This window comes from Typopeltis vanoorti, chromosome 3 (genome assembly GCF_054136105.1).
Source record: "Typopeltis vanoorti isolate ZY-2024b chromosome 3, IOZ_Tvanoo_1.0, whole genome shotgun sequence".
Taxonomy (NCBI): domain Eukaryota; kingdom Metazoa; phylum Arthropoda; class Arachnida; order Uropygi; family Thelyphonidae; genus Typopeltis; species Typopeltis vanoorti.
Window position 1 is genome coordinate 144,381,558 of NC_143551.1, and position 22,201 is coordinate 144,403,758.

At 34.4% G+C, this 22,201-nt stretch overlaps 1 protein-coding gene across 1 annotated transcript in view; it reads left to right on the forward strand.

Annotated features, from left to right (window-relative positions):
* The window catches only part of LOC150108630 (transcriptional regulator protein Pur-beta-like), a 343,857-nt gene that overhangs the window by 214,289 nt on the left and 107,367 nt on the right, over nt 1–22,201 (forward strand). The window lies entirely within an intron of this gene.

A 22,201-nucleotide genomic window follows, 5' to 3' on the forward strand; every position in this document is an offset into this window, starting at 1 on the left:
CTTATCTCACCATAAGCAATTAGTAAAGTTTTTACTAATTGCTTATGGTGAGATAAAATTTCAGCAAAATTTGGCTCTATAGTTGTTAATTTCAATCTCAAATGCAGTTCGACATCTACAATGTGATTCCTCTTCTTCGTCTTAATATCTACAAGGGCCGAAAATCCAACTTCGCACAGATATGAACTTGGAAATAGAAAAATGAACCTTAGAGCTTTATCTGTTAATTCAGAAAATTCATTCTGTATTTGTAGCCAAAATGATAACATATTCTCACTGTATTTATTTTTTACGAAACTATCAGAAGCTAGTACTAAAAGTTGTTCTTCTTCTATTGACGATAGACCCTTTGGCATAAATTTGTTTTTATTGAAAGGGTATCTTATCCACTCAATATTAATGTCCAATTCAGGGAAATACTTTTCTAGATTTTTAATTTGTAAGCTTTTTAAATGCTGCATGATAGTAATTTTCACATCATCATCAATTTGCTCATTTGAACTTGCAAGCAATTCACGAAGCGATGGAAATGTGTCAAATTCTCCATTACCAACCTGCTTTTGCCATAACTTCATTTTTGCCAACATGGCGTTCACTTTATCTTGGACATGAAATATAAAATTTCCTTGCCTTGTAAAGATAAATTACAACTATTTAATACAGTAAATATATCTGCCAGGTATGCTAATTGACTGAGCCATTTCCAATTATGTAAATCCTTTTTCAATTCAAACTTTTCATCAAGAGAAACTTGTAGTTCATTCCGAAGTTCAAATAAACGAGTAAGGACTTTTCCACGAGAAAGCCAACAAACATCAGTATGGAAAAGAAGTTGTGTATAGTTGCTTCCCATTTCTTTGCAAAGTTGAGAGAAAAGTCTGGCGTTTAGAGGACGGCCTTTAATATAATTTATGATTTTTACAGCTTCATCAAGAATTTTTTTAGGTCTGTAGACATCATATGTGTAGTCAAAGCCTCCCTGTGTATGCAGCAGTGTGTCGACTTTGCATTTGGTGCAACAGCTTGAATCCTTGAACCAAGCCCTTTTTTAGATCCAACCATGGATTTTGTTCCATCCATGCTTATTCCAACACAACTTTTCCAATCAAGCTTGTTTTGATGCATAAAGGTATTTATACTATTGAATATTTTTTTCTCCTGTTGTATGTTCTGGCAAGGGTTGGCAATGTAAAAGGTCGTCATGAATTTTTTGATTTTTTTCGTACCTAACGAACACTAGAAGATTTGCAAAATTTGTAATGTCGGTGGATTCATCTACCTGCAACGCATAATAACGACTCTTACGTATATCGGATAACAATGTTTGTTTTATATTTTCAGCCATTTCAGTGATTCTTCGATGAACGATACTATTTGAAAGGCAAATTTAATCAAAAGATCTTTTTGCATTATCTCTGATCATAATTTCCGCTATTATTTTTGCTGCAGGCTTGACCAAAGTTTCACCATTTGTTTCCACTGCACCACTTTTTGCTATTAATAGCGACACACAATGTGAAGCTTCTAAAGCCTTCATGTTTTCACCTCCTGACACGATCGACATCACTTTTTGAGATTCTTTTAAATTTTTTAGTTTATTTTGAAAAAATTCAACAGGTTTGTCCTTGCATTCATTATGTTTCGATTCAAAATTGCGATTTAAATTACATGGTTTCATGCTTTCATTTTTTAAAGTTTTGCCGCAAATTACACATAACGGAATAGGTTCCTCTTCATTTCCCATCCATGAAAATCCACATTTCAAGTAATGTATATCGTACTTATGAAGTTTTCTCATCTTCTTCCTAGTTGGTTCTTTAGAGATGTCAGACGACACACACTTATCAATTTCACTTGATCCAGATACAATATCAACATTTTCTTGTTGCTGACAGCCACTTGTATCTACTATGTTCCTCTCTTTTGCACATTTTAAAAATCCAGTTTTTAACCAGTGATCCATACTTAAGAATTTGAAAGCAAAAAAAATTACCATATTTAACGAACAGTCCTTCAACAAATGGCTAGTGAAAGCAGAACTCGAAACAGACAGCAATGGTAGCCCAGTAGAGATAAAGCAGCTATGAAGACGTTCATATGATTGGTGTGGTATTAACAAAAGATCATGCTACTAATTGACAAAGGCAAGCCGACAGTTCAGTTGAAATGCTGATTCTCTTCAACCGAATTCCTTATATAATATCTGAAACACATTCACTATATATTTCTTAGTTTTAACACGTTCACTCAAACAAAACCATATGTTGCCGGTGTGCCATATGGTTTTGATTGTCTACTATACAGCATTTTATGTGGGAGGGGTCATGCGATTCATTAGTTAGTGCCGTTTTTTACCCAGTTGTCTCTAATTGCACTCTTTGTTGAGAAACATATTACACAGCCTGCAGATATCTCTGTATCTTATTCAGTGATACAATAGGAATGTTTTACGATCTCAAACTTAAATTTTATTCCATGCATTAATGATGCATAGCCGAAAATTGCCACGGACCTCCTGAAGACCTCTTGCAGACACCCGGGGTCTACGTACCACACTTTGAGAAACACTGGCCTACAGGACTGAAAGAGGTCCCTTGTATGCATGATTGAACAATTCTTAGTCGAAGATCTAAGGATGACAGGTGTAGTTAGTTTTATTCAAGCAAGAGTCCCTCGTATCTTTATTTGCTTCTCTGAAGTAAATTAACTTTTTATCAATAGATTTTGTAACAGGTTTCCATAGAAGAGGAACTTGAGTGGCTAAATGGGAACCAGATGTAGTCCTTATGTTCTGGAATCCTTAAGTCTGGCCAAATTAAGCAGGCTTATTATAGAGTTCCTTAGTAATCCCCATAAAGATTTTAGGGTTGCAGTTTTAGGTCAGCATATATAAGGCTGCTAAATTTTTATTTGGTTTAACTGAATGGGATTTCTTTTAGCGTTTTATCTACATTTTAGAAGTCTGTGGGCATAATAGATAGATATACATAGACTTACTGTGGTCTGAGTTTACAAAGAATAGATGAGTGAAATGTAGTATTTTATTGATCTACTTGGGGAGATCACCAGCAAGTTTTTATTTATCAAATTATTGCTAAAGTTTATTATGAATTAGGGATAAGTCATCAAGACATGAAAATTTCCAGTTAATTTAATGGTATTTTTAAGATTTCACAAGTTAACTTTTATCATGCATTCCAAGGTTTTTATTCCTTTTTTATGCTCTATTGACTGTTTTTTTTTTTTTTTTCATATTAAGTATCAAATGAAATACAGTCAAATATTTATGCTTGAATGAAACGTTTTTTTTTAAAATACCTGGAGTATGTTTTGATGTTATGTGGCCCTGTATCTTCTTAAATTACTGCTTGTTTCTGCTTGAATTTGCAATTCAAGCAGAAACAAGAATTTGCATGCATTAAGGAAGTAGTTTGACTAAATATTTATTATTATTATTATGATATATGATGATATCCTTGATGAGTCTAAGGACTCCAAGAAGTTCTTAGACTCATCAAGGGAGGTCCTAAACATCATGCCAAGCACTATCCAACATTTGCACAGTATCTGTCATACTTTGCTTTGAACTCATTCACAGTCATAATGGCACCCACAACAAACTCTCGCAACCTATTTACTCATTCACCACTCCGAGGAAAAAACCTAGTTCTAACACTTTTGCTAACTACACTCTTACTCAGTTTCCAAGTATTAATTAACTATGGCCTCTAGTTTTCCTGCTGCCAGACTTTTTCTGAAAAAATTTCTCTGAATTAATCTTGTAAAAACCCTTCAGTAATTTGTATATCTCAGTCATTATCACCCCTTTTCTGCCTATTAACCAGTTTCTGTAAACCACAACATCCAGGAATGCATTAGCATAGCTAATCTCAGGTGGTATGGTCACTTAAACAGAATGGATGAGGAAAGATTAGCAAAACAAGTCTTCTCTGCCAGGGCAGGAAAAAGACCCAGATATAGATGGATTGATATGGTAAAATGTGCCTTAGAAGATAGAAATATAAGCTCTGATAATGTTGGAGTCTTGACAGGTATCAGACTGATTTGGAGGAAAATTGTAGATAGAAAGTTAGTAATGATATAAATTTTTCATGTAGTACTACCATATCCTGTACACCCCATGAGGCTACATATCAGGAATTTGATGATGACAAATCTTTAACCTGTTCTGATAAGGTTCATTCCATAGACCTCCTACCATTTTGGTCACTTGCCTCTGGATCCTCTCCACCTCTTCCTTGTCATCAAGAAATGCTGGTGCCCAAATCTACATGCAGTAGTCAAAAGAGGAAAACCATATCAAGGTTTGATAGAAGAATAATAACCCGCTTGTCTCTGCATATCAAAGTATTCTTCAGTAACGAAATAAACCGAATGAGCTGCTTTAACAACTTTTACTATGTACCCCCCCCTCCCTAAACTTTAACTCCTTATCCACTAACACTCTCAAATCTCTGGCTTCATCAATTTCCTGTACAGTTCCACTAATGTGGTATGCAGTTGGTAATCTTTTCACCCCAAAATGCATAACCTTACACTTTGCCAATTAAACTGACCCATTCTCCTTTGCCCAGACTGCTCAATCTGTCCAAATCATCCTGCAAAATTTTAACATCATCTGTATTAACTATTGCTTTACCCAACTTTGCATCATTGGCATACAACTGAACAGTTCCTCTTAAATGCTTTCCTGTATCATTAATGCACAAATTAAACAGTGGTCCAAGAACAGAACCCTGCGACAAGCCACTGGTCACAGGCCTTCTTTTGGACTCTACTCCTGAATAAAGTACTCTCTGATATCTTTCCATCAACCACCCTCTTATCCACCTCACCAGCCCTTTATCTATCCCCATGTGCTGCAGTTTATTGCTACTAATGGCTCATGCAAAAAGTTAAGCAAGTTTGAGCGTGGTTAGTAGTTGGAAGTGGATCAATCGTTCGATGCTGTTGGCACACTCTCCCTCGACGAGCCTTTGGACTCCCTGGAGGTGTCAAATAATAATTCCCTAGCAGCTTCAAGTAAAACTTGCGCTGGTATACCATCCAATCCCACAGCTGCATTCACATTAAGGTTTTATAATTTTCCTCATTTCCCATATAAGCCTTTGCCTCTCTTGTTACTGCAATATCTCCACATGGATGATATACTCTTGCAAAGTGTTCACTTAGTAATTCTTCTATTTCAACTTATTCAGTTGCCTCCCTACTATCTTCTTTTTCAGGTGTCATCCATTAGAAGAAGGTTGGCAACCATGTCATGGAACTTTTTTTTCTCTTGCTGTTCTGGAACATTTATGGTAATTCAAGTCAGTCCAGCCCTTATTATCTTCAAACCATATTCTCCTGGGTCTACCTCTTCCTCTTTTTCCATACAGTTTCCCTTCTAATATTAATTTCTGAATGCCTTCTTCTGTGGATGCCCAAAATATTTAAGTTTTCGTTCTTTAATGATTTTCATTAATGTTCTTTTCATTTTTGCTTTCTTGAAAACATCTTCATTTTTCGTTTTCTCTGTCCATGATATTATCAGCATTCTTCTGATGGTCCACATTTCACTAATTTTTTCATTGCTTCTTTATTTGGAGTAAGTTTCACTATTGTAGAGAACCAGACCAGATATAGCACTTTATAATCTTTTTTCTTGAGTCTGTGTTAATGTCTCTGAATGTTAGAAAAGTTTTCTTATCAATAAAAGCTTTTCTTGCTATCTCTATTCTTCTTTTTATTTCTTTAAGGGAATTTCCTCCATCTGTAAACATTTGGCCCAAATATATAAAAGATTGAACTTGTTAAATTTTCATTTGGTTAGCAGTTATATTTAGTTCTTATTTATTGGTTCTTTTGATATAATGATGCACTGTGTTTTCTTCAGTTTAATAATTAATCCCATGTCTAAGCTTCTGTTGTAAATTTCTGTGACTAAGTTTTGAAGATCAGATTCAACAATAAGAACCATCTCATCTGCATACCTGAAGTTTTTGAAGTTCATACCCTTGACTTTTACACCCTTCAATTCTGCAATATCTTTAGAAATTTGTTCACTATATATATATATATATATATATATATATATATATATATTATACACTAAGGATGATAAGACACATCCTTGTCTTACTCTTTTTTTGATTTCAAAGCTGTCAGACAGAATATGGATTTTTGTATCTTATTGAGACCATTTGATTCCAGTATATATATATACATACACACACACACAGGTATCCCTTGCTTAACGCAGTAAAATTAATTGCGACACTCCCTTTATATACATGGCAAGAGTTTTAATTAACGCGCCTTTAAATTTACTGCGCAAAAACGTGCAAGCCTAGAGGAGTGTTTCCTGGTCGAGAGAAATGTTTGAAGCTTATTGCAAGAGAAATAACTTAGCTTTCAAAGCTCTTTTGCTTTTAGATAACGCACATGGTCATCCAAATTCTCTTAATGATCTGTGTGGGAAAGTTTTATTTTTTTTCCACCAAATATGTCATCATTGCTACAACCCATGGACATGGGCGTCATTTCAACTTTCAAAGCCTATTTTCTTGAAAAGACATTCTCAAAGGCAGTAGAAACAACAACAGGAGAAAATGCAATTACGCTCCAAGAATTTTTGAAAAAAATTTAACATTAAACATGCAATTGAAAACATTCATGACTCATGGGAGCAAGTGTCTTCTAGCTGCATGAGAGCTGTTTGGAGACCTTTTGCCGGAATGCACTAATGACTTAGTTGGTTTTTGAAATTCTGTGAACAACGTGGTTGAAGAAATTATTGCAATTGGTAAAGAACTTGGTTTTGATGCAGAAGATGTTAAAGAAATATTGGATTCAAATTCAAAAAATTTCAGTGACAACAGTCTTCTTGAAATTGAACAACAACGTGCATATGAAGACAACGAACAAATGGAATGTGATGAGGTTCCAAAGGAGATAACAATCAAAGAACTGGATGGACTATTTCCCACTTAAGAATCGCTTAAGCAGTAAGAAATGGATATGGTTCCAGATGTTAATCGAAGAATGCTTGTTTGCCGAGGTCTAGAGAGTCATTTTGCTTGTTATCGTAGAATTTATGCTGATAAGAAAAAAACTAAAACTGTTTAAATGACTCTTGATAACTTTTTTGATTAAAAAATGCAGTAACTAATGTAGGTACAAGTATTTATTAAACATTTATTTTGCATTCATTTTTTTTCTTTCCTAAAAAAGTACCATATAAAACGAATTATTAATACAGTAATTGATCATGGCGAATTGTAATTTTTACCATTGTAATTTTAATATACGCGGTAACATCGAGATTAATTAATCGCGTTAATCAAGGGATACCTGTATATATTTGTAATTATACGTAGATCTTTTCTCCATTTTTTTTTTTTTAAACTTTCTTTAATAATTTACCCCATTATTCTGTAGGATACGTATTAATTTCATGTGATCTATTGAATTGTTTTATTGATTACACCAAAATGCTTTGGTGTAATCAATAAAACAGCGATATATGCTTTTCTGGTTATTGAGGCTTCTTTTGCATAATGTTTACAAATTTAAAATTCTTTACCTTTGTCTTTTTTAAACCTAATTGAGTGTCTTCTATTTCTATTGACAAAGTGCTTTTTATTCTTTCTAGGATTACAAGGCGTGTTCCAAAAAAAGACCGAACTTTTGCTTTAAAGACATTATTGTTAATTTTGCAACATTTTATGCACTGTCCCCTTCAAAGTAGTCCCCTCCTCTCTCTATTGGCGATAAACCGTTCCCAGCATTTCTTGCATTGTTGGAATACTTCCTGGAACACACTTTTTGTGATGGCATGCAGTGCTCTTATCATGTTTTCCTGAATTTCCTCTGTGGTTTGGAAACAACGTCCTTTCAAATTGGTTTTAAGTTTGGGAAACAGGAAAAAGTCTGCTGAGGCTAAGTCCAGAGAATAGGTTGGATGGTGCACAACGGATGTCTGATGTTTTGTCATATAACTGTGGATGAGAAGCGATGCGTGAGCTGGTGCATTGTTGTGGTGTAACATCCAAGTCTGGTTTCCTTACAGTTCAGACATCTTCTGCGCATAGAATCCCTCAAATGCGCTAAAACTTCCTGGTACAACTCTCTGTTTACCATCTGACCACGTGGTACAAATTCATAATGAACAATGCCTTTCCAATCAAAAAAACACAACCAACATCAGCTTGATCTTTGACCAACTCATCCATCGACGTTTAATCCACTCATAGCACTGCATTCGGTTCATACAGTCCTCCCCATATGCTTCGTTGAGCAATTGAAATGTCTCTGTAAATTTTTACCAAGTTTGCAGCAAAATTTCACACACACACACACACATTGTTCTTCAAGCTCTTTCATTGTCACTTTGTCACTAATCTGATGAACAGCTTGTGCACGTACTGACTTCAGCGGATGTAACTCGACGACTAATACTCATAGCAAAATGGAGCAAATGGCAGTTTGTTGTAAAAACCTGCAGCTAGGTGCACTTAGTGGCTGCAGCGTGCTCTCTGTGCCGGTTGGCACACTATTTAAAAAGTTTGGTCTTTTTTTGAATGCCTCGTATTCTCAGTAGTAATTTCTTGCCATGGCTTGTTAAACTTATTAGTCTATATTCTGAACATTCAAAAGTTCAGAATATAGACTGAACTTTTGAAATTTTGGGGATAGTGACAAAGACGGATTTTCTTAGATCATCAGAGATGCGTCCTGTATCATATATATTATTAAAAATAACCTGTAGATCATTAATTGTGTTTTCATTTAATTTCTTTAACAATTTGATAGGGATCTGGTCAGAGCCTGGTGTTTTACCTGATTTCATTTGACTTATAGCGTAATCCATATTTTGTATATCTGTGCAATCAGAGTCAAACAGTTTGTTTCCATATTCTTTCCATCTTTTTATGATATCTTGTTTCTAGTTAGTGTTTTTCCATTTTGATCTTTTATACAAAGATTATGGGTGAAATTTTTCTTTTTATTTGTCAGAGCTTGGATTGATTTATGCATTTCTTTACAATTGTGTTTGTTATCCAATTCCTCTATTTCTTTACATTTTTCATTTAGCCACTTGTCTTTAGCATTCCTGCATTCATTTTTTATCATTTTACTGTTGTGTATTTTTCTTTTTTCATCTTTAATTCATAAGTTCTAATATTGATTCTGTCATCCAGGGTTTTTTCTTATTGTATTTAATTTTTGGAATTCTACATTTTGATCTTCTTTTATCATTTTTCCCTGTGTAACAAAGTATATTGTCTTCTGTTTTATCATCATATATGATCTAATTTTTTCCTAATTCCTGAGTTAAAGATCACTATGTTTTCAGGTATATTTAAAGCTATCGAGTCTTCAGTATGATTGTTTTTAGAAATGTTTTTTAGTTTAATCTTTAAAATAGACACAACAGGGTTATGGTTTGAACCTATATCAGCACCTGGGTATGTTTTGATGTTGGTTATATTATTTTTGTATCTATTATTTATCATTATAAAATCTGTTTGATTTTTTAGAGTTATCAGAGCTTGTCCAAGTATATAGTCTGTGCTTTGGATGTTGAATGAAAGTATTCATTATGCGCAGGTTGTTTTGAATGCAGAATTGTACCAATCTCTCACCTCTTTCATTTCTATTGCCCAATCCAAATTTTCCAACAACCGGATTTCCTTCCCCTTCTCCAACCTTTGCATTCAAGTCACCCATCACTGTGAGTATCTCATTTAATACAGTCTACATATGTTTGTAAGTTATTATAAAAATCTTCTATTTCTTCATCATTGTGAGTCATCGCAGGGGTGTAAACCCGAATAATTAATAAGTATCACTCTTTCATTTATGGACCACAGCCCCATTACAGATTTCAAGAGGTTTTTCTTAATCATGTAACCCACTCCATATTCATGCATCTCTCCACTACAATATACAAAGGTAAAGCCATCTTTATCTAGTTTTTCTGAATTAGGCCATCTGGTTTCACTAATTCCCATCACAGCAACTTTGTTTTTTCATTTCCTGAATAAGATTGTCAAAATTCTCTGGTTTATTTATATAATGTGCTCACATTCCAAGTTCCAATTTTCAAGATTTTGTTGTTTTCAAACAAGGAATATCAGATGCCGACCTTCCTTTTGGATTTAAGTTGATATCATCATGGAGTGCATTTGCAGTGTTGTTTTACTCATAGTTTCAGTGTCTTCTTCACTGTAATTATTTACTTACAGCTTTTGACGTTGTAGAGGTTCCAACTTCCAATTGTAAGATATTTCCATTTCTCCGTGGTCGACTAGGATAGTAACGTGGTGAGGCCCTGATCTCTTCCACGTCTGCAATAGCCAGCTAACTAGGCTCAAACTGCCAGTTGTTGTTGATCTGTATTCAGATTCTTCCACCTGCCAGTTGTTTCACATTGCTTTTGATATATGAATTCTTCTGCCAAATGACAAAACAGATGCCATTGCAGTCCTAACATCTTTGCCAGAGCCCTTTTAGTCAGCCATTTTTCAAGACTTTCGTAAGCGTTCACAGCTACCATATCGGCCTAGTGCACACAAAGTCCCCACCGTACACCTTACAAAGCAATCCTCTACTTTATGCTACTTCCACCCTCCACGGCGTGGATGCAAGTTTGGACTTTGGAGGGGTCCTTCCATTGGCATTCATTAAATCATTCTGCCATAAACATTCTTTCTTTAATATCATACTTAAAACATTCTTTAATATCATAATATCATACTTACAACATATCAAAGGAACTGTTTGGGATTATCTTTAGCCTGCATTGCTAATTTCCTTTCATACTCTTCTTTTGCATTTCTTACAAATTGGTTACCCTTCTGGCCTGTGCTTTGTACCATTCATGTGCACATTCACCATGAATATATCACCTTTCTCCTTGAATTCCCTCCAAATTGTTTATTTTTTTGCAGCCCCAGCTTAAAGATGATATTCATCCATTTAACTTCCACTTGATTTACTCTCCTGACTCTAGGTATGTAGTCTGCCATTACTTCCCTCAAACACTCCTTTACCACTTCTCATGCACTATCAACATTCAGCCCTTGCAGTTTCACATGCCATGGTACTGATCCAAGTAATCGCCAAAAATGGTCATACTTACCAGCCCTGGAATTCCACATATACCATCTCTTAACTGAAAATTCCACACATTTAGCCACCTCCTAGGTCAAGACCATATGATCACCAATTGGTGGCAATGTGGTCATATTCATTATAGTAAAATTCTCAGATGTAATTACTAGATCGAACACTCTCAGACCCCTAGTATATTCAATCACATGCTGTCTCAAGTAGTTATCCCTTAGTAACTGTGTAAATTCCATTTCCTTCCTCTCATGTATCCTCCCCTTCTAAGCTCTGTTCCCATAGTTGAAATCCCCATAATAATTACCTGCCCTCCACTCATTGAGCCCATTTGCCAAGGCATACTATTTTCACTAGCCTGCATTCAAACTTCTTTCTTTGATTGCAGTTCATTGGCTATCATCAATAACACGCCTCCCTCTACTCTTTTCTCTCTATCCTCCCTGAACACCCTATAGCCTTCACATTCTGTCCCACTAACTATATCATCTTCTCTCAGTCATGTCTCACTAATGCCAATAGCCTTTGGCCATGATGAACTAACCAGTATCAAAAGTTCCTCCTGTTTGTTCCAAATGCTCCTGGCATTAGTGTAAATAAAGTGCAAAAGCCCCTTAGGCCCACTGCTATCCTGATGCTTTATACTAGCTATCCTATTCTGGTTTGTTACCATCGGTACCAACTTAAGCTTATATACACATTCTTATGCCCAACTCTCCACATATCCACTCATCAGCCTCCCCCCCCAAAAAAAAAAACCTCCAGTTTCATTGATTTTGCACGTCCACTTTCACTTCATTAAACAACACTTTTTCCAGACTCTGAACACCAAATTGATTCAGATGTAACCATCTTTCTTGTATAAGTCCTTTCACCCATCAAACTTATTCCACACAACTTCCCCTGCATAACCTATGCATCAGGTCATTCATTATTATGGCCCTCCTTCTCAGCCCTGCTCTGTTATACCGCGACAACAGACTCGCTATCTTTTTTAACTCTCTCACTCTTTTCAACTTCCAGTAATTCTTTCATGTCTCCATGCTTTTCTCCTTTCTAATCATTTGTTCCAGCCAATACGATCATCTCTTTCACTTTACCCTTTTATAATCACTAACATCATTAATTTTTGCACCTGGAAAGCACAATTTTGTCAGTCTCTCTCTCTCTTCGATAACACATCTTATGATTGAATTGCACTTCTTTCTTTCTGATATCAGCTGACCCACTCGGCAGACATTTCTGCCTTTGTTGTGGCTCCCACTTTGCCCTGTGGATGACCCTTTATAACCCAGCTATCTCCCTCATTACAGCCAACTCTCTTCATTCTTTCCACCTGTCATACTACTATTATTTTGAACAACACTTTTACTCTCTCTCAATCCAACCCACCATTACATCACACACATTTTCAAGCTTTTCAGTTCCGTCCACTACTTCAATCGCTTGATCTGAGACACACTTTTCACCCTCACTCTCATAGCATTTTTGGCACAGTTTCCCACCACTATCACTTTCAAACCAAATTCCATTTGCCTTTGGTAATGTGTTCATCTTGCAGACATTGCACTGCATGCAGTCCCTTTGGTTAAATTCTTTAAACAATAATGCCTTGGATGCCATTGTTCTGCTTCACATTGGTGCCGTGTGCTACACTACGTAACTTACTGTGCAAAAGACTATATTGACAATATTTAAAACAACTTTTAACATAAAACTAATTAACCCCACAATACAGTCTAATTCTAACACAATTTTTAGCTAATAATGCTATTTTTTTTAAAACTAAAAATTCAGCTTTTGGAGCTTTCCAAACACAGTCGTACCACCATATGCCACCTGACAGATTTATTCAACATTATACTATTTCATTTTCATATGTCGTATTTGCACTCATTAGATAAACAAGCACTGATTGCCCCTTCATTTCAACTTGACAGTGGGTTCCGTTCCTGTGATTGATTAATGCAACCACCAGTCTGATAATTTAAATTACTTATTCAAAAAAGGGTGTGGTTTATTATTGTTAATATAGTTCTAATTAATATTCTAATCTGCAAAAAAGACGACATTACTTAAGGTGGGTACATTATTGGCAGGAGGGTCACATAGAATTATATCATAACGTGTGAATAATGGCAAAAACAAACAAAAAAAATCCAAATTTAATGAAAAAATTAAAAAACAAAATGCAGATGTTTGGTTGAGCAGAATGCTATCAAAGGAGAGAGAGAGTGAGGCATGGGTTTTCTTTCAGGAAATAACACAGTATTGTGTTTTGGTAGCATTAAAATTTACTACTGAATTATCTTCACCGTTGTTTGAGAATAACTAAAAGATCAGTATTTAAGGCATTGCTGTAGAAGATTTGAACTTGGGATCATCCGGAGTACTACAAGATTTTGGAATGGAATGTACTGGCATCAGCAAAGCTGTGAATAGAACTGGATGTTGGAGAAGATTATTGTTGCATAGGGGAAAGAGTAGAGTTCATCATCCACCATAAATTGCAACGAATGACCAGAGTAGAACCTGCAATCCATTCCCTGAGTGTAGGATGGAATCCATATGTTGCCAGCTTGGACAAAAGACTCAATCAGATGCCTTGAATATATTAAGAGAAACCATGAGATCTAAATGTTTCATGGTCTGTGCCAAAGTAGATAAGGTTAGCAAGGAGACCTCAATAAAATGAGAATAGCAAAATGTACATTGGTGATCACTAATTAACTGAAGAATCTGTAGGTAGTGAAGAAGCTGGATGTTGATGACCATCTCTTCCAGCACCTTTGAAGAGTACTGAGGCAAAGACAACATTTTGATGGTTGACCTTTATTCCCCTTTTTAGGAACAAGCTGGAGAAGAGCTTTCTTCCATGCTGTTAAATAGATGCCAGGTGAGTAGATAGCTTCTTAATGGTGATGCAGGATGGATATTAATTATAGCACACAAGCTATTGGCACAAATGGAGGGATACCATCCGTGGAAGAGGACATATTAGAACCAAGGGTGTTGCATATTTTCCTGATGTTCTTCTGAAGGAAGGTCAGACATGGCATACTTTGGGGGGAGTTTTGCCTTCATCTAAACATGAGTTGGAGGAGAAGACTGATGACAAGAAGTCTGCTATATTTTAAAGAGATGTTGCCATTGTTTCGTCAGGATGAGAGAGAGATGAAAAAAAGCAGGGCAGAAGTTTAACCCAGAAGACTGTAACCCAGCAGGTTTCCAGTCTTGGAGCAACTTTGAAATTGAGAGAATTAGGGGTGTGAATAGAGCTAATCTAAGGTGGTATGGTCACTTAAACAGAATAGAAGAAAGATTAGCAAATAGGTGTTTATTATCAGGATGGTAATAAGAAGACCTAGAGGAAGACCAAGATTTAAGTGGATTGATAAATGTCTTAAAAGCTCAAAATAATAAGATCTGACAGTATTCAACTCCTGACGTATAACAGATTAATTCTGAGGAAGATGTTAGTAATGATGTGAACTTTCATGTGTTATATTTCTTCTTCTTCTTGTATATATTTCTTCTTGCTTTCAACTTCAGCTGCATTTACAATACTTCAGTGCAGGCAGTCCATCATTTCTTGGTGTTATGTGCATTTACAGCACTAGGCCACCTGAAGAAGGAGTGTTCTAAGTTTGATTCTAATAACCAACTAGAACTTTTTCTAAGCCTTTCTTCCACTGGTTCCCAATATAGTTGATCTCTGGCACAGGCAAGTGAGTTTTTCTTCCTATGAGCTCAATAAAATTGACTATAGAACCCACATTATGTCAGACATTAAATATAGTGTCATGATTGGGGACCTTGAAACTGCAGCACTTGTCAGCGCCTCTCTTCACTGGATGGCATGTATAATTAGTGATAATCTTGGGCCTGCTATCCCTGATTGACGACCTGTGGAGATTGAACTGCCCTCACTCTCCAAAAGTTAGATAGAACTAAAATTCCCTCACCTACTTATTATAGGGGAGTAAAAGGTATTTTAATACGGCCACACTTTAGAGAGCTGTCATTGGGTCGGTGCCAAGAAGAGTCAATTCATGTTGAAGGGGGAAAAAAAATAAGGCGATGTATGAATTGATCACCAACACACGAAATCACATGCTTTATACGTAAAATTTTCCAACTGTTTTACAAGGAAAATAGTTACCACTTTAAAAACTACAATGATCATAAAAGAGGAGTTAATTTTCCGACATGTAATAATAAACACTCATCCCACAATATGGATTGATTATCCTATTATCAGAATGGATTCTCCATGCGCAGAAGTGTCTAAGGGTCTCATATCTGTGGGCGTACTATAGTAGATTTGTTTTATTAACTTTTTCTTAATGTTTTCATTTCACATATGTGTTTATCTGTTATATTGTTGATGTTTCTATTCTTGTTTCACATGCATAAGTCAGTATTGGTTGGACTACTAATTTATATATTCTCACTTTTATTATAATTACGGCAATAATAGCCTGTTTCTGTTTAGGAGTATCCCTTATTTTAAATACATTGGTTATTATTACTCAAAAAAAGGGATATATATATATTTTAGGGCATTATGGGTGAGTATAGAAGGCAATTATAGCAGAATAAAAGAGGTGGAAAAATTTTGTACATACCTTGTTTTGATTCCAAGATGTCTTCCAATTTCATGATCCTGCTGAAGGTTGTTTATAAAGGGGGGGAAGAAGGAGGAAGGGAGCGTGGGGGTGTGTTTTGACGGGGGAAAATAAATTTGGAAACCCGGGTTATGTATTAATAATATATATATGTATATATTATTGTGTTTAGGGGTGCATTTTGTGGGTGGGGGGGAGAAGGGGAAGGGTTTACTTATGTGGAAACTGGGGCAGGGGAGGGGGTTATCTCACTTTTGTTTCTTTTGTTAGATCTTTATTTTTCCATGTAGTTGAATTTAGACAACCTGATATTTTATTAGCATTCAGGGTTTGTTCTTTTGCGCACTGTGTTAGATTTCCATTGTTTGCAGTTATTCCTAGGTATATGTAAATTTTATTGTTCCAGCATTTTTCCATTTAGTTCTAATTGAACATCCTATTAGTTCATTTGCAGTTACTATTGTTTTTGATTTCTCTGTTGATATTTTCATGTTATGACTGCTGCATATCTGTTGTAATTTGTATAATTGCATTTGGACATCATCTTCATTTCCTGCAAGTAATATTACATCACCTGCATATTCAACCAAATTTATTTATTTTTTATTCCATTTAATTTCTGTTTCTGAAATTTCATCATTTTCTTGTTATAAATGTTATAATTTTGTTGTTTTTCATATAGTACCACATAATATTCTGTACACTCCATATGTGTACAGAATATTATGTGGTACATATATGGAATTTGATGATCATGAATTTTGTAATACAAATTTAAATATTTTAAATAATAATAAAACTATTAGCAATTATTATGTTATGTAAATATTATAACCGTATTAAGTTTACATGACTTGCAATCACCTCAGGACAAGAGATCAGTCACAAAACATAACTAATCATTTATAATGGGTACAAATGAAAGAATTGGTTACTGGCAAAGGTACTGCTGCTAGCACTTATTACTCAATTTATGTAACAGTTGAACCATAATTAATAAAAAGAAAAAAGTTGAACCATAATAAAAGAATCGCTCAGGCTTTCATTTGGACTTATTTTAAAAAAAGAATCTGATATATATATATATATATATATATATATATATGGTAACATATCAAGTCCCTAATATGACATCTTTGTTATGCTGTTTGTGAAGTTTACTATGAATTTATCAGTAAATACTGCTTATAGTCCTGTAGGAAGTTTTCCGTATTGAGACCACATTGTAATATAAGGAGTTTATTAAAAATAAACAAAACCCGACAGGTTTTGTGTGTTGTAAGGCTTACATCATCAGGGATAATGGTATATAAAAGTTTTACACAACAGAACCCTATTAACGATTAATTACAGATATCAGATGTTTTTGATAACTTCACAACTGTTAAATTATTGATAAACCAGAATACAAATGATAAATTTTTTACTGTATTCGTGTTGGAACATTGCTAATTGTTGCTATCACTTTCTGTGGTATTACATATGCTATATCCTAGGTCCGTGGCAGTTAAATTTTTGATGAAAGCAGACCATACTTGATATAAAATTAAGCCTTGATTTTTATTGATTGTGTAGGGATCCTAAGCATTTGTGAGGCTTCTTTTAATTTTCTCATGAAACAGTTTTATCAATATATGACATTTTTGTTTGTTGCCATAGTGCTTGATGGCCAGTAGTAGTGGTGTGAAATTCCAGACCTGATTTATGTTTACATGTTTATATGATGTCTGGCCTACATAACAAATGCCACAAGAGCAATTAATCTCATAGACTCCTGAGCTTTTTTTTTTCATGAAGTGTGATGTGGAGATTTTGGTGGATGTAGGAATCTTGGTTTTTTTTTTTTTTTTTTTTGTAAAGGTAAAAAAGCCACTTTTATGTTGTACTCACAGAGCAACACAGCCACTTTGTCCGTGACATTTTTTTTATGTAAGGCAGTGCGATTGCATTCTTGAAATCTTGTTTAAGTAAGGGAGTTGCAGGAGATGTATTAAGAATTTTTCTGATTGTCTTGGGTACAGAACTATTAACTGTGAGATTGGTTGCTAGCAGGAAAAATTGTAAATTAAGGGAATATAGAAAGAAAACTAAAAAAATTAATGATATGTTTACTTGATACTGTGATATTTTAGGAACAATAAATTAAGTTTATTAAACAAAAAAAATTTTTATAAGTTTTGACATACTGAAAAATTCGAATTTCATTAAATAACTATGCTTATTACATAACTAGGTAAACATGTACAAAATAGCTGAATATTACAAATTTCTAAATGTACCGTATTATACATCATTGTTAATAAAGGTGCGAGTAGTATACTGTACAGTGTGTGTGTGTCATCAAAAAAAAAAAGCGATGTGGAAAGTTAAAAGCCCTTTAAAATGCCTTGGATGCATATGTCATCTTTTATCAATAGTTTACATCTCTGTGTGTGCTAACAGTATCTTTTGTATGCTTAAAAAAGGAAGCCATAGATGTGTATGCTGCACTTTGGTTAGTCTGCATCTTCATGCTGATTTTCCTTTTATTTCTTCTGGTTTTATCCCACAAGCAACAGATTGGTTCACTTTATTCACCAACATATATGAATAGTGTTTATCCCTTCCAAAGAAAGTGTAGGTCTCTGTGACACCAAGTATCAGGTTAGTTTCATTGCCTGGCAATACTGCAACTATGCTTACTGGAAACTTCAAGTGGCCAGTTGTATGCTTGTACTCCAACATAGCATTGGAGTCCAAACATTCTCAAGATATAGTTTTAAATAACTATTCTGTAAATTAAACGAAAATATTCGTATAATTAAATATAGCTAAATATCTTTCCACTGTGATAGCATGTGTATTTTATGCTGCTTGTAATTTATATACCTCACATTTGCCAGAATGTTCTATTATCTATCCAAGAACATGTACAAAGTTACTGATAGAGTATTCAAGTTTTAGTTGAGACACATCTGTTTTCAGACATTTTGCAGATTTTATAGTTAAAAAAATTCTCTTCATCCCAAGATAAAACTGAGCTTTTATCTGTTTTTGGTTCTAAGAACATTTTTTTACACTACTAGTTACAATAGGAAGCAGCACTTGGCCTTCAGCCAGTCATTTGCAATTGTTATTTATTAAAATTTCACAATTATTTATGATTGTGCAATTTTAATATTAATATCAGCAATGTGGTCAGTCATTATACCGACCTGGAAAATCGCAATTTGTCCAGGAAAATTTAAAAAGACTGAAATGGAGTATTTTAGGTTTATCAGAGACACATTGCAGAGATGGATTCAGGGATTTACCAGAAGGAAGACTATACTTCTCAGGAAGAAAAGATAACATACACAGAGGAAGAGTTGCATTATTAATTGAGAAGAAACTTACACACTCAGTAATTGAAATAAAACCAGTGTCTCCTAGAATAATCACAGCCAAACTTCAAGCAAAAGAAAAAGGTCAAACAATTAAAATAATCCAAATATATACACCAGACAGTAACCATTCAGAGGAGGAAATAAAAAATTTATGAAGAACTATGATAGGAAATAGATAATTCCAAAAATAAGAACTCATGATAGTGATGGGAGATTTTAACACTAAATAGGACAGTTTACAGCAGATAAAAAAGATGTGATGGGAAAATTTGGATATGGAGAGCTTAACAACAGAAAAGAACAATTACTCCACTTCTGTAAAGCAAGCAATCTAATGATTGCAAACACATGATTCTATCAACGCCCTAATAATAAATATACATGGACATTCCCCAGATGGTAATATAAAGAACTGCATAGACTATATCATCATAAACAAACAATGGAAAAGATCAGTAAATAATGAATGAACATTAAGAAGCTCTGATTTCGACACTGACAATGAAATATTAACTGCCAAAGTGAAGATAAAATTCAATATATAAATTTTATTCATAATAAAATTTTCCTGATATTGTTTCAGGAAAAACAATATCAGAAAAGAAGAAAACATCAACCTATCAAAACTAAAAGATAGCTCAAGCAGAAGTCGATTTTTAGAACAGATGTGCTTGAAATTAAAACCCTTCATCTTCCAGAACAGTGGAAAATACTGGGAAGAAGGAAAGGAAACAGTGTTATCAATTGCAAAATACTCTAGGCACCAAACCCAAAATAAACAAGCAGTGGATCACCCAAGAAGTCATAGCTACAGTAGAAGAGAAAAGAGAGGCCAAGATACTTGTAAACCAACAAAACAATGAAGAGAATAGAGAAAAATACAGAGCACTAAAAAATAAAGTTGATAACATTTGCAAAAAAGCCAAAGAAAAATGGTTAGAAGAAAAAGCTAAGAAATGCCAAGAAGCATACCAACAAAACAACCTAAAAGTCTTCCATGACACTATAAGAGAAATTACAAAGGAATTCTCAGCAAAAGCAGTAACAATGATGAACAACAAGATGACTGAAATCGGGAATATTGAAGATAGTCTAAAAATGGTTTGACCAGATTTTTCTTATATCTTTCACCAAGGAAACAAAACTACAATGAAAACAATGACCACCCAAAAATTTTACAAGAAGTTAGATATGCAATAAAACATATGAAAAATAATAAAGCACCAGGCATTTATGTTATCCCTACTGAACTGTGGTCATATGGAGGCAGCACATCAATAGAATATTTAACAACCCTATTCAATAAAATTCTACAAACAGGAGAGATCCCAGATGACTGGAGAACTCGCAAGCTCATCCCAATATACAAGAGAGGAGACAAAAGAGACTGCAGAAATTACAAACCAGTCAATTTACTCTCCCACACCTATAAAATATTCATAAGAATTATGCAAAATACATTAAAAAACACCTATCAAGAACGATAGGTATAGAACAGGCTGGTTTCCGAGGTAACTGTTCAACAATAGACCAGATTTTCACATTGCACCAACTAGCAGATCTCAGCTGGGAAGACCATAAAGAACTATATTGTTGTTTTGTGGACTTTAAACAAGCTTTCGTTAGCATCAACAGAGAAATCCTTCTTAAAGTTCTACTAGAAAAAGCAATAGACAAATATATAATACAGTTTCTGATAAAATATTACTCTGAGGAAAATGCAATAATTAAAAAGGACACTCACAACAGAACCCATAGAGATCCAAAAAGGAGTAATGCAAGGATAATCATTATCCCCATGCCTATTCAACATATATCTAGACGAAGTTGTAAAGAAGGCAATAGACGATGAGCCTGGAATCAATGTCATTGGTTCGAACATAAATAATAGCAAATATGCGGATGATCTCGTCCTTATTGCAGGAACCCCAAATGAACTACAAAGGTTGATAAACAAGCTAAATGAAACCTGTAAAACATATGACATGACAGTAAATATACAAAAGACAAAAGTGATGAAATCAGGGAGGAACAGAACTACCATCTCAGCCACCCTAAATGGAGAACAAGTAGACAACTTCATATATCTTGGATCAAAACTAACAGAAACAATATATGAACTCAAAACAATCAAACACAGAATAGCGATAGGATGGACTTTTCTGTAATTTTCCCATGATGGGAAAATTACAGAAAATCTGGAAAACAAACAAAATATCTAAGCAAGCCAAAATCAAATTATATGAATCAATAATTATACCAACAGTCATCTATGCAGCAGAAGCGTGGACAGTTAAGAAAAGAGAGGAGAAAAAACTGCTGGCATTTGAAATGAAATGCTTAAGAAAAATAAATAGAACAAGTTGGATAGAAAATAAAACAAAAAGCACAGTAAGACAAGAATTATTGTATAAAAAGACAATAATAGAAAAAAATTAGAAAACAACTGATTTGGGTTTGGCGACACTGTACGCATGGACGCAGACAGACTTCCTAACGTCCTAATCAATACTTTTCCAACTGAAAAAAGAAGACCAAGAATTACCTGTCTGAAATTAATAAAGAACATCTCGTGATGCAGAACATAAGGAACTTTTTCGAACAGCAAGGAATATAAAAGACTGGAAGATTCTGCTCAAGAGTAGACTCAACTCATCTTAGACGGAAGAGAATTTTAATAAATTATGGCAATAGAAATGTGTACAAAATAAATAAATAAATAAATGAATACATTTGTTATACAAATGTATTCATTTATTCGATCATTTGAAACTATGCATTTTTACTCTCTATTAGGTAATTTTTAGACATATTCTTCCAAGAGTGAGAACCCTACTCCCTTCACAAAAGATTGACTAACACTACAACTGGTTGCAAAAATATTTAGTCCAGTTAGTGACTAGAAAAACCTATAGTCTTTCTTCTGCAGATATCATTTCACATATATTACATATGAGTCACAGACATACCAGAAGAAACTTTTCCAAGTTTCAGGTTTTAACTCTGCAATTCTGAAAACTTGACTATAGAAGACACAGTAATATACTGATCAGAAGAAAATGCAAGAATATATTACTT